Consider the following 15000-nt stretch of genomic DNA (forward strand, 5'->3'; position numbering starts at 1 on the left):
GGACTCTATTATGGATTTCTGACTACATTCTCCATAGGTCCCTCTTAGATCTTCTTTCTCCAATCTTGGATTAGGGAAGAAGGAGATATTCGCGACTACTGGCGATTTCATTATGGGGCAGCTCATGATCTTCATATCGATCTATTATCCACCTCTGTATCTATTCTTTCTTAGCTAAACAGGTGGAAGATCTATCCAATTTGGTTATATTATATCATGGACTCGAAAAACGGATCTGAATTTGACTGAAATGCACGATCTTCACAGGTATCACTTTTCACGATACCTAAAAGGTGGAATAGCGATTTTCGAACCATTTCCTATAAGAGAATGGTTTCCATTACTTTGAGAAATGGATTCTTATATCAAACTATAGCTATTGCATTAAAGAAGAAAAGAAACTAATAGAAGTCGAAGACGCGGAATGATAGTGAATAGAGAGAAAGATTCTTCTGATTTTCTTGTTTCTATCTACTAGACGCCGTAGAGAATTGAGAATTTTCATGTCTTTCAATTCTCGTACTCGTAATTGGAAAGTTATGGAAGGAGACCCATCATTTTGCAATGAAAACAACATATAAAACTCTGGACAATTTCGAAATCAGGCCAAGCGTCTTAATACATATGCAAAAAAATTCATTATTGGCCCACCATTGATTAGAAGATTTAGCTTGTATGAATCGCTATTGGTTTGATACGAATAATGACAATCGTTTCAGTATGTTAAGGATACAGATGTATCCACAATTCATTTAGAGTTACTTAATAGTCTATTTCTTATACCATATCTCTATCCCGTGAAATTCTCGAGCCAAAAGATGGATGCATATGCTGTGTTTCATTTTGCTAAATGATATCAATTAAATGGTGTATCAATTCCATAAATTGCATATAGCAATAAATAAATCAGCAAAATTCTTTCTAATATTTTAGATAGAAGAAACATTTCTTCTATCTAAAATATTAGAAAGAATGTACCCTTCTATCCAAATCCAATTTGCATCGATAAAATAAATCCAAATTCCAGTAGTAGATGAATAATTGCAAATTTGTGTGTGTACGAGATTAGAATAACTTCAAAATAACTGACATAATTTTGTATTTTTCCTGATCAGAAAAATACATGAAAAAGAAAGGAGGTAGAAAAATTTTTGGATTTATGGTTAAAGAAGAAAAAGAAGAAAACAGGGGTTCTGTTGAATTTCAAGTATTCAGTTTCACCAATAAGATACGGAGACTTGCTTCACATTTGGAATTACACAAAAAAGATTTTTCATCGGAAAGAGGTCTACGAAGACTTTTGGGAAAACGTCGACGTTTGCTGGCTTATTTGGCAAAGAAAAATAGAGTACGTTATAAGAAATTAATCGGTCAGTTGAATATTCGGGAGCAGTAATTTAATCGTTCAAATTTTTTTCTTGTTTTATTATTTTTTTAGTAGTCTTATAGTAGTCTTAGATTTTTCATTTTGATGAGCCTCGCTTTGAGGAATTCATGGAATAATCCATTTTCATGGAATAATGAATTAAGGAAGAAAGGATATGAGTCTACCGCTTACAAGAAAAGATCTCATGATAGTCAATATGGGCCCTCAACACCCATCAATGCATGGTGTTCTTCGACTGATCGTTACTCTCGATGGTGAGGATGTTATTGATTGTGAACCCATATTAGGGTATTTACACAGAGGAATGGAAAAAATCGCGGAAAACCGAACTATTATACAATACTTACCTTATGTAACAAGGTGGGATTATTTAGCTACTATGTTTACAGAAGCAATAACAGTAAATGCACCAGAATTCTTGGAGAATATTCAAATACCACAAAGAGCCAGCTATATTAGGGTAATTATGTTAGAATTAAGCCGGATAGCTTCTCACTTGCTATGGCTTGGACCTTTTATGGCGGATCTCGGCGCACAGACTCCTTTTTTCTATATTTTTAGAGAGAGAGAATTAATATATGATCTATTTGAAGCTGCTACAGGTATGCGAATGATGCACAATTACTTTCGCATCGGAGGAGTAGCCGCCGATCTACCTTATGGATGGATCGATAAATGTTTAGATTTCTGTGATTATTTTTTACGCGGAGTTGTTGAATATCAACAACTTATTACACAGAATCCAATTTTTTTAGAGCGAGTTGAAGGAGTAGGTTTTATTAGCGGAGAAGAAGCAGTAAATTGGGGCTTATCGGGACCGATGTTACGAGCTTCTGGAATACAATGGGATCTTCGTAAAGTAGATCCTTATGAGTCTTACAACCAATTTGATTGGAAAGTCCAATGGCAAAAAGAAGGGGATTCGTTAGCTCGCTATTTAGTACGAATTGGTGAAATGAGGGAATCCATCAAAATAATTCAACAAGCTGTAGAAAAAATTCCTGGAGGACCTTATGAAAATTTAGAAGTCCGACGCTTTAAGAAAGAAAATAATTCTGAATGGAATGATTTTGAGTATAAATTTCTTGGTAAAAAACCTTCGCCCAATTTTGAATTGTCAAGACAAGAGCTTTATGTAAGAGTAGAAGCCCCAAAAGGTGAATTAGGGATTTATCTAGTAGGAGATGATAGCCTTTTCCCCTGGAGATGGAAAATCCGTCCACCCGGGTTTATTAATTTGCAAATTCTTCCTCAGCTAGTTAAAAAAATGAAATTGGCTGATATCATGACGATATTAGGTAGTATAGATATCATTATGGGGGAAGTTGATCGTTGAAATGATAATAGATAGGGTAGAGGTAGAAACTATCAATTCTTTTTCGAAATTGGAATTATTAAAAGAAGTCTATGGACTGATATCGATTCTACCCATTTTGACCCTCCTTTTGGGAATAACAATAGAGGTACTCGTAATTGTGTGGTTAGAAAGAGAAATATCTGCGTCGATACAACAACGTATTGGTCCTGAATATGCTGGCCCCCTGGGCCTGCTTCAAGCTATAGCAGATGGGACTAAGCTACTTTTTAAAGAAGATATTCTGCCATCCCGAGGAGATATTTCTTTATTTAGCATTGGACCCTCTATAGCAGTCATATCAGTTTTATTAAGTTTTTTAGTTATCCCTTTGGGATATCATTTTGTTTTAGCCGATCTTAGTATTGGTGTTTTTTTATGGATTGCCATTTCAAGTATAGCTCCTATTGGTCTTCTTATGGCAGGATATAGCTCAAATAATAAATATTCTTTTTCAGGCGGTCTACGAGCTGCTGCTCAATCCATTAGTTATGAAATACCATTAACTTTTTGTGTGCTAGCAATATCTCTACGTGTGATTCGTTAAAATAGATCTTTTTCCTATAAAATCCATTAACTATTTATATTCCTTTTCTTATTTAGTATTTGGGTTGGTAAGTTAAACTAGATAGCTATATGAGTGAAACAAAACAGCTTATAAATTTGTAGTAAAAAGAAAAAATCTCATTTCCTACGTACAAGAAAAAAGTGGAAGTAAACATAAGCAGTGTAAACTCTTTATCCCAAGGTTGATATTTTTTAATTAGTCATCATATCTTGAAGCGGCCAAGAATAAAGGATTCACGATATGGAATTCCATTACTAGAATACTCCTAGTTATTACTATAACTTAATAATCCATAAGAAGAATCCACCAAAAGTTAGTGAAGGGTTAGGAACACTAAAGTACATAAAGGATTAGTAATGGAAAATCTAAAACATTAGAGATTTTTGCCCATAAAAGGAATCATAATAAGGACTTGCAATTTGTAGAAATTATCAAGTAGTACTTTCTTCGGATTCCGATCCAGAGTATGTTCCCATTCACTTGTTAAGGAAATGGCTATCAAGAACGAATTAACCCTTTATCCATTTTTTCTTTTTAAATACCCCCTCCCTGGGGAAAGAAGAATAGTAAAAAAGATATGGAGTGCACTAGAAAAAATTTTCATTATTTCCTTCCTCTATCCATATTCATGCAGAATTGCTCATGAACTAATACCCAACTCTTTCCATTTATTAATTGAATTCCTATAACAAGTAACAAGTGTTTTATTCCAAGATTAAGTTATTACTGAACAAAGAAAAATTTTCATTATATTATAAAGGATGAGATCAATTCGGAAGCGCTTTTTCTTATTCTAGCAGACGGAATTCCTTTGGTCTAATTTAGGACTTTCAAATCTATTTTATTTTATCTAATTCTATCTACGCCCCCGGGGCTAGGAACAAAACAGTCCTTTCCTTTTTCTGATCATAGAGAAGCCGTATGAAGCTAAGGTTTCATGTACGGTTTTGAAATAGCGGTGGGAACTGTGATGTTATCACCGACTATGATTATCTAACAGTTCAAGTACAGTTGATATAGTTGAAGCACAGTCAAAATACGGTTTTTTTGGATGGAATATTTGGCGTCAGCCTATAGGTTTTCTGGTTTTTTTAATTTCTTCTTTGGCAGAATGTGAAAGATTACCCTTTGATTTACCAGAAGCGGAGGAAGAATTAGTAGCAGGTTACCAAACTGAATATTCCGGTATCAAATATGGTTTATTTTATCTTGTTTCTTACCTAAATTTATTAGTTTCTTCTTTATTTGTAACAGTTCTCTACTTGGGCGGGTGGAATTTATCTATTCCCTATATATCCTTTTTTGATTTTTTCCAAATGAATAAAGCAGTTGGAATTTTGGAAATGACAATGGGTATATTTATTACATTAACTAAAGCTTATTTATTTCTCTTCATTTCTATCACAATAAGATGGACTTTACCGAGGATGAGAATGGATCAGTTATTAAATCTTGGATGGAAATTTCTTTTACCTATTTCCCTGGGCAATCTCTTATTAACAACCTCTTCTCAACTTGTTTCACTATAAATAAGATAATACAATAATAGTAAGAATATTTTCAACACAAAAGCTCTCTCAAACAAGAGAAAGAAACATATCTTTTTCATAGATATTTAGAATGAATATGTTCCCTATGGTAACTGGGTTCATGAGTTATGGTCAACAAACAATACGTGCTACAAGGTACATAGGTCAAAGTTTCATAACTACCTTATCCCACACAAATCGTTTACCTATAACGATTCACTACCCTTATGAAAAATCAATTACACCAGAGCGTTTCCGAGGGCGAATCCACTTTGAATTTGATAAATGTATTGCTTGTGAAGTATGTGTTCGCGTATGTCCGATAGATTTACCCGTTGTGGATTGGAGATTTGAAAAGGATATTAAAAGAAAACAATTGCTTAATTATAGTATTGATTTCGGAGTTTGTATATTTTGTGGCAATTGTGTTGAGTACTGTCCAACAAGCTGTTTATCAATGACTGAAGAATATGAACTTTCTACCTATGATCGTCATGAATTGAATTACAATCAAATTGCTTTAAGTCGGTTACCAATCTCCATAATGGGAGATTACACAATTCAAACAATTAGGAATTCGTCTGAAAGTAAAATAAACAAAGAAAAATCTTCGAATTCAAGAACGATTACTGATTACTAAACTTTGATTTTGTCTTTCTGTTATAAAAATCTAATAATTCTTTATTAAACTTTAAAATTAAACTATAAAGAAAAACGAAAAACTACTGCTTATTGGAAATTATTTCTTATTTTAAATCAGACTAGATTTTCGTGATATAATATAATTTATAACTATAAGTTTATACACAAAAAAATACCCTAATCCTTTTTTCCTTCCTTGAATCCTTTAGTTTTAGTCAGTTCATGAAAAATTTTATACTATTAATTTCTTTTTATCCATAATGGATTTACCTGGACCAATACATGAGATTCTTATGCTATTTGGGGGATTTGTTCTTCTACTAGGGGGTCTAGGAGTAGTATTACTTACCAACCCCATTTATTCTGCCTTTTCGCTGGGATTAGTTCTTGTTTGTATATCCTTATTCTATTTTTTATTAAATTCCTACTTTGTAGCTGTCGCACAACTTCTTATTTATGTGGGAGCCATAAATGTCTTGATCATATTCGCTGTAATGTTCGTAAATGGCTCAGAATGGTCTAAAGATAAGAATTATTGGACTATTGGAGATGGGTTCACTTCACTCGTTTGTATAACTATTGTTTTTTCACTAATGACTACTATCCCAGATACGTCGTGGTATGGAATTCTTTGGACTACAAGATCAAACCAAATAGTAGAACAGGGTCTCATAAATAATGTTCAACAAATTGGAATTCATTTAGCAACCGATTTTTATCTTCCGTTTGAACTCATTTCCATAATTCTTCTAGTTTCTTTAATAGGTGCAATTACTATGGCTCGGCAATAAGAAAACTTAGAAAAAGTACAAATTATAAGAATTGCAAATCTAAAATAAATAACTAAAGAATCACAATTTTGATTTAGTAAAATCCATCTACTGCCAACAAATACCTCCTTTTTTTTTTTTTTTTTTTTCTTTTGTTGTGTAATTGTTCTATTGTAATTAATTGAATCGGTTCAATTCTTGCCCTCATATTGAAATGAATCGAGATTGATAAGGAGTTAGTTAATGATGTTTGAGCATGTACTTTTTTTGAGTGTCTATTTATTTTCGATTGGTATCTATGGATTGATCACAAGCCGAAACATGGTTAGAGCTCTAATATGTCTTGAACTTATACTGAATTCAATTAATCTAAATCTCGTAACATTTTCTGATCTATTTGATAGTCGCCAATTAAAAGGAGATATTTTCGCAATTTTTGTTATAGCCCTTGCAGCTGCTGAAGCCGCTATTGGACTATCCATTCTTTCTTCCATCCATCGTAATAGGAAATCCACTCGTATCAATCAATCTAATTTATTGAATAATTAGACTTTTGAATAATTAGACATAGAATCCTCTAAACAAAGGCGCACATATTAAAATAAATAGAAATCAATACTATTTTCTTAGTATTATTTGAGAATATCCATTTTTTTTAGTAGATTATTGCATAGTATTCTTTTTCACTTAAATGAATTTTTGTATTTGTAATTCATTGATATTGCAATTTGAATATTGCAATAATTTATATTGAAAAGACGATAGCCAATTTATTGGCTAATTCGAATTCGTCTGTACAATTCGTAAAATTCTTTCTTATTTCTTATTTATTGTTGAAATCCAAAATTAAAGTCTCTTGGCTCTCTTCACGCTTTCTCACAAACAGATTAAAAAATAGATTTTTTTTTTTGAAGTTTGGATAAACCATTGCTTCGTCTGGTGTCTACAATACATATGACTCATTATAGTACTAATTTCATTTTTACCAGATCGAAAAATTTTATGTTGAAAAGAAAAATTTATAGATCCAATGTCACATTCCGTAAAAATTTACGATACATGTATAGGATGCACTCAATGTGTACGAGCTTGTCCAACAGATGTATTAGAAATGATACCCTGGGATGGATGTAAAGCCAAGCAAATTGCTTCCGCGCCGAGAACCGAAGATTGTGTGGGTTGTAAGAGATGTGAATCTGCCTGCCCGACAGATTTTTTAAGTGTCCGCGTTTATTTAGGGCCTGAAACAACACGTAGCATGGCTCTATCTTATTGATACGTTACAAAAAACTTCACTCGAATCGTCTGATTCCTCTTTACCGAAGAAGCCTGTGCTCGAAATAATCGAGCACGGGCTTTTCTGGTCAAAACGTATCTTGTCTTTATCACTTTATCATGAGTTATTTTCCTTGGTTAACAATACTTGTTGTTTTGCCGATATTTGCAGGTTCATTAATTTTCTTTTTACCTCATAAGGGAAACAAAGTCGTTAGGTGGTATACTATATCTATTTGTTTATTAGAATTCCTTCTAATGACTTATGCGTTCTGTTATCATTTCCAACTGGAGGATCCCTTAATCCAATTAAAGGAGGATTATAAATGGATAGATGTCTTCGATTTCCACTGGAGATTGGGAATCGATGGACTTTCATTAGGATCTATTTTATTGACAGGATTTATCACTACTTTAGCTACTTTAGCAGCTTGGCCAATTACACGGAATTCGCGATTATTCTATTTCCTGATGCTCGCAATGTATAGTGGTCAAATAGGATTATTTTCTTCGCGAGACCTTTTACTTTTTTTTATCATGTGGGAGTTAGAATTAATTCCTGTTTACTTACTTTTATCCATGTGGGGGGGGAAGAGGCGTCTATATTCAGCTACAAAGTTTATTTTGTATACTGCAGGCGGTTCCATTTTTTTCTTAATCGGAGTTCTGGGTATGGGCTTATATGGTTCCAACGAACCAGGATTAGATTTGGAAAGATTAATTAATCAATCATACCCTGCAACCTTGGAAATACTTTTATATTTTGGCTTCCTTATTGCTTATGCTGTCAAATTGCCGATTATACCCCTACATACGTGGTTACCAGATACCCATGGGGAAGCACATTATAGTACATGTATGCTTTTAGCGGGAATATTATTAAAGATGGGAGCATATGGATTGATTCGGATCAACATGGAATTGTTACCTCATGCTCATTATCTATTTTCGCCCTGGTTAGTAATAATAGGAGCGATCCAAATAATCTATGCAGCTTCAACTTCTCTTGGTCAACGAAATTTCAAAAAAAGAATAGCTTATTCCTCTGTATCTCACATGGGTTTCATAATTATAGGAATTGGTTCCATAACCAACATTGGACTCAATGGAGCTATTTTACAAATATTATCCCATGGATTTATTGGTGCTACACTTTTTTTCTTGGCAGGAACCGCTTCTGATAGAATGCGTCTTGTTTATCTCGAAGAACTGGGGGGAATATCTATCCCAATGCCTAAAATTTTTACCATGTTTAGTAGCTTTTCAATGGCTTCTCTTGCCTTACCAGGAATGAGTGGTTTTGTCGCAGAATTAGTAGTATTTTTTGGACTAATTACTAGTCCAAAATTTCTGTTAATGCCAAAAACACTAATTACTTTTGTAATGGCAATTGGAATGATATTAACTCCTATTTATTTATTATCTATGTTACGCCAGATGTTCTATGGATACAAGCTATTTAATGTTCCAAACGCAAATTTTGTGGATTCTGGACCACGAGAACTCTTTATTTTAATCTGTATCTTTTTACCAGTAATAGGAATTGGTATTTATCCAGATTTTGTTCTCTCCCTATCCGTTGACAGGGTAGAGGCTCTCTTATCCAATTATTATCCTAAATAGGTTTGCTTTTTTTTACTCGTCTGCTCTATTAATGCAGAAATAAGTAAAAAAGTATATAATGCAGAAATAAGTAAAAAAGTATAATTAGATCTATCTCGAATTTTTGAGAACCCTTTGATAAGGCGTTCAAGGGGTTCTCAAATAAAACATAAAAGTAAAAACCTTCATTTCATGAAGGTTTTATTTTATGTAATCATTTAGGTGTTAATGTAAACGAACCATAACTATGTAAGCCTATTCCTAATAGATTTATACCAAAATAACAAATCCAAATTATAAGAAATCCTATCAAAGCTATAAGTGCAGAATTCGTACCCTTCCAATTTGGATTTGTTCTACTATGTAAATAAATTGCGAATATGGTCCAAGTAATAAATGCCCAAGTTTCCTTAGGATCCCAATTCCAATAGGATCCCCAGGCCTCATTAGCCCATACTGCTCCACAAAGAATACCTACGGTTAAAAGGGTAAATCCTAGGCTAATGACACGATAACTCCAAGAATCCAAACGCTCCGTTAATTGATATTTGTAATAATTTGGAAATGAAGGGACAGAGGTTCTTTTTAAAGCACTTCTTTTTGCATAAAAATATTTAATATCACTAAAGAAAAATGTTTTATTTAAAACATTTTTTTTCTTTTTAGAAAAGAAATGGAAATTATTTCGAAATCTAATGATTAGAATAGCGGCAGATAATAAGGATCCGCACAAAAGAGTTGCATAGCTTAATAACATCATACTGACATGCATCATTAACCACTGAGATTGTAGAGCAGGTACTAGTATCGTGGATTGATGCATTTCAGTTAAAAGACCCGATGTGGCAAAGCCTTGCGTTAAAATAGTACTTGGCGTAGTTATTGTGCTTAAATCATTTTTAGAGTTCTGTATTTTAGGAATGGTATGAAGAATATACAGGGCCCATGAAAGGAAGATCAATGACTCATATAAATTACTTAATGGAAAATGTCCCGAGGAAGCCCAACGAGAAACTAAGAATCCTGTTATAGAGAAAAAAGTAACTATCATTCCTTTTTCTGACGAATCGCGTAATCCTCCAAGTTCACGAACTAATAAGGTTATAAAATGAATCGTAATCACAATTGAAATCGTTGAGAAAGAGATATGAGTTAGTATATGTTCTAAAGTTGCAAATAGCATAAGGGGAAGGTCCCATTACAAAATTGTAAATTTCGAATTGATTTCTAATCTATTGTATTCTTTTTCAAGAATGCCGCCACTCGGATTCGAACCGAGATGCTTGAGCACTGCTTCCTAAGAGCAGCGTGTCTACCAATTTCACCATGGCGGCTAACTTCAAATAATAGGTAACTTAAAAGAATAATAGCTATTATCTTGGGAATCGTCGATATTGGGAAAGTCCATAAAATTTAGGAACATTAGAGTTTTCATTAAAATAGACTTCGTTTGGTAGTATCGTTTCCATTTTTTTTTTTTACAATAAACTCTTGCTTTGCCCAATAGAAACACAAACACTGCTTGAAAGAGTTGGAACTTCTTTTTTCTAACTTGCAATTATAGAACTAATTTTTTCTAATTAATTTCCCCTTTACATTTTGAAAATTCTTTCAATACAATGAAAAAAATCCAAAAGGGTTTCTATTTAATGATGAAATTAAAATAAAATGGATAAATAGAAAAGGCTTTTTGGATTTTTTAAAAATTTCTAGAATGAAAGTCTTTATGCTCTTATTAATAAGATTTACTAACCTTATGATTTTGGAGAAGATAGGTGGAAGTTGTAAGTCCTATTGTAAGAATACTCCACTTTTCATAATTTTCCTAATAGAATATGAGGATTCTATTAGGAAAATTATGAAAAGTTCATTGATAGGAAAAGAATACTTAGCACACAGTATACCAAACAAAACTTTTTTTTTCTTGTATATATAAGATAAGAGGGGTTTTTTGTTCTAAGAATATTGTACCGAGTAATTCGACACATAAAAGTACATTCAAAGAAGAATCCAAATTATTAAATAATTGGAATTCTTTTTTGATAAGTCAATTCATATTATTCCAAAATCTTATTATTTGTTTGTTGCCCAGAAAAACCCTTTGGTTTTGGATGCTCATTACCGCTCGAAAATGATCTTGATTTTACTAAAGAATAAGATTGTACTATGGAAAAATAAGTCTTTTTCTTCCAAATATTTTTACGAATACGCTTTTTTGACATTGAAGTACGTTTTTTTGGAACTGCCATTCAAAAAGGAAATTACTTTTTTCTAGTTGTATGTGAAAGACATCTATTGCTGCAAATCAATCCTTCTTTCTTCTTTTTATTAGTATTTATACTTAGATACTGAAAGATACTTAAATTTTGAATTATTTTTTACTTCATTTTGTCTAATGCGGATAAGACAACAAGAATTTTTTAACATTTTTTCTTTATATATTTTATACTTTTTTTTTAATAATATAGAATATATAGAAGGGTTTCTCATTTAAATCTATTTATATCTATTTATATATCAAGTATACTCCATATATAGATATATGGTATGGAAGCCTATCCCCCATATAAGATAAGACGGGGGGATAAAAAGAAGGGAAAATGAAAATAGTTAATTAAGTTCAGAATGGTATTCCATAAAGGAAAGGAATTCCAATCAAAACAAAAAATACTGAGTCTCTTAAACAAGACATTCTAAAACTTAGGTAATTTATAGTCATTAGAATTTTAGTTCTATATGAAGTAAGGACTATTCGATAATTTCTTATAAACATAGGTTTTCATTGGAATTCACTCAATCAGTTAATTATGGAACAAGAGAGCTGTTTCATCTTTGTTTTAAAGAAATATAAAAATGAATTATGAATAGAAAGTAAAATGATTCCACTTTTTTTTTTTTATTTTTATAAATATCTTTATTTAGTTAATAAAATAACTTCGTTACCTAGTTATTTTATTAACTTTTTTAATTTAACCAACTAAACCCATTCTTAATTTTTAATTATTTCAATGAGATAAATTTTGGAAAAATTAAGAATTTCAGTATTTTTTCTTATTCTTTTTATTTATTCTTTCAGAAAGAGATAAGAATTGGTTTGGTGAATCGGAAACAATTTTATAGAAAAATTGAAGTAAAAATTGAAGTAAAAATTGCAATTTCTTTTCTTATGGAACATACATATCAATATGCATGGGTAATCCCTCTTCTCCCACTTCCAGTTATTATGTCAATGGGATTTGGCCTTATTCTTATTCCGACAGCAACAAAAAATCTTCGTCGCATATGGGCTTTTCCTAGTGTTTTACTCTTAAGTATAGCTATGGTATTCTCAGTTCAACTGTCTATTCAACAAATAAATGGAAGTTCGATCTATCAATATCTATGGTCTTGGACCGTCAATAATGATTTTTCTTTAGAATTTGGATACTTGATTGACCCACTTACTTCTATTATGTTAATACTAATTACTACTGTAGGAATCCTGGTTCTTATTTATAGTGATGGTTATATGTCTCACGATGAAGGATATTTGAGATTTTTTGTTTATATAAGTTTTTTCAATACTTCCATGTTGGGATTGGTTACTAGCTCCAATTTGATACAAATTTATTTTTTTTGGGAACTCGTGGGAATGTGTTCTTATTTATTGATAGGCTTTTGGTTTACACGACCAATCGCAGCGAGTGCTTGTCAAAAAGCTTTTGTAACTAATCGTGTAGGGGATTTTGGTCTATTATTAGGAATTTTAGGTTTTTTTTGGATAACAGGTAGTTTAGAGTTTAGGGATTTGTTCAAAATAGCTAATAACTGGATTCCTAATAATGGAATTAACTCTTTACTTACTACTTTGTGTGCTTTTTTATTATTCCTTGGTGCAGTTGCGAAATCCGCACAATTCCCTCTTCACGTATGGTTACCCGATGCTATGGAAGGGCCCACTCCTATTTCGGCTCTTATACACGCAGCAACTATGGTTGCTGCGGGAATTTTTCTTCTAGCTCGACTTCTTCCTCTTTTCATATCTTTACCTTTGATAATGAGTTTTATTTCTTTAGTAGGTACAATAACACTATTCTTAGGAGCTACTTTAGCTCTTGCTCAGAGAGATATTAAAAGAAGCTTAGCCTATTCTACAATGTCTCAATTGGGTTATATGATGTTAGCTCTAGGTATAGGTTCTTATCAAGCTGCTTTATTCCATTTGATCACTCATGCTTATTCAAAAGCTTTATTGTTCTTGGGATCCGGATCCGTTATTCATTCAATGGAACCTCTTGTTGGATATTCACCAGATAAAAGTCAAAATATGGTTCTTATGGGCGGTTTAAGAAAATACATTCCAATCACAAGAACTACTTTTTTATGGGGTACACTTTCTCTTTGTGGTATTCCACCTCTTGCTTGCTTCTGGTCCAAAGATGAAATCCTTAGTAATAGTTGGTTGTATTCGCCCTTTTTTGGAATAATAGCCTCCTTTACTGCAGGATTAACTGCCTTTTATATGTTTCGGATATATTTACTTACATTTGATGGGTATTTGCGTGTTCATTTTCAAAATTACAGTAGCACTAAAGAGAGTTCCTTGTATTCAATATCCTTATGGGGAAAAAGGATACCCAAAGGAGTGAATAGGGATTTCGTTTTATCAACAACGAAGAGTGGAGTTTCTTTTTTTTCACAAAATATACCAAAAATTCAAGGTAATACAAGAAATAGGATAGGATCCTTTACTACGTCTTTTGGGGCTAAAAAAACTTTTGCCTATCCGCATGAAACGGGAAATACTATGTTATTTCCTCTTCTTATATTACTACTTTTCACTTTGTTCATTGGATTCATAGGAATCTCTTTTGATAATGGAGGAATTGGTAATGGAATAGCAGAGTTAACCATATTATCAAAGTGGTTAACTCCCTCAATAAACTTTACCCAGGAAAGTTCTAATTCTTTTGTAAATTCATATGAATTTATTACTAATGCAATTTCTTCTGTAAGTCTAGCTATCTTTGGTTTATTCATAGCATATATCTTCTATGGATCCGCTTATTCTTTTTTTCAGAATTTGGATTTAATAAACTCTTTTTACAAAGGAAATCCTAAAAAAGAATTTTTAGATCAAGTAAAAAAAAATATATACAGTTGGTCATATAATCGTGGTTATATAGATATTTTCTATACTAGGGTCTTTACCCTCGGTATAAGAGGGTTAACCGAACTCACGGAGTTTTTTGATAAGGGTGTTATTGATGGAATTACCAATGGAGTGGGTCTTGCTAGTTTTTGTATAGGAGAGGAAATTAAATATGTAGGGGGAGGTCGAATCTCGTCTTATTTATTCTTTTTTTTATGTTATGTATCTGTGTTTTTATTCTTTTTTCTTTCTTAAGTTAAGGAATTTACAACAAGTCTCTTGCAAAAATAACTATCCTATCCCCTTTCTACAATCTCTCTATATCCTTGTTACATAAGGTAAGTATTGTATAATAGTTCGGTTTTCCGCGATTTTTTCCATTCCTCTGTGTAAATACCCTAATATGGGTTCACAATCAATAACATCCTCACCATCGAGAGTAACGATCAGTCGAAGAACACCATGCATTGATGGGTGTTGAGGGCCCATATTGACTATCATGAGATCTTTTCTTGTAAGCGGTAGACTCATATCCTTTCTTCCTTAATTCATTATTCCATGAAAATGGATTATTCCATGAATTCCTCAAAGCGAGGCTCATCAAAATGAAAAATCTAAGACTACTATAAGACTACTAAAAAAATAATAAAACAAGAAAAAAATTTGAACGATTAAATTACTGCTCCCGAATATTCAACTGACCGATTAATTTCTTATAACGTACTCTATTTTTCTTTGCCAA

At 32.3% G+C, this 15000-nt stretch overlaps 1 non-coding gene across 1 annotated transcript; it reads right to left on the reverse strand.

Annotated features, from left to right (window-relative positions):
• Positions 1 to 10381: 10381 nt before the first annotated feature.
• TRNAL-UAG (transfer RNA leucine (anticodon UAG)) lies at positions 10382 to 10461 on the reverse strand. The gene has a single exon. It is a non-coding gene; the product is annotated as a tRNA-Leu (tRNA).
• Between the last annotated feature and the right edge of the window lie 4539 nt (positions 10462 to 15000).

The sequence above is a fragment of the Triticum urartu genome, unplaced genomic scaffold (genome assembly GCF_056163025.1).
Source record: "Triticum urartu cultivar PI428250 unplaced genomic scaffold, HENAU_Tu73 scaffold2, whole genome shotgun sequence".
NCBI lineage: Eukaryota > Viridiplantae > Streptophyta > Magnoliopsida > Poales > Poaceae > Triticum > Triticum urartu.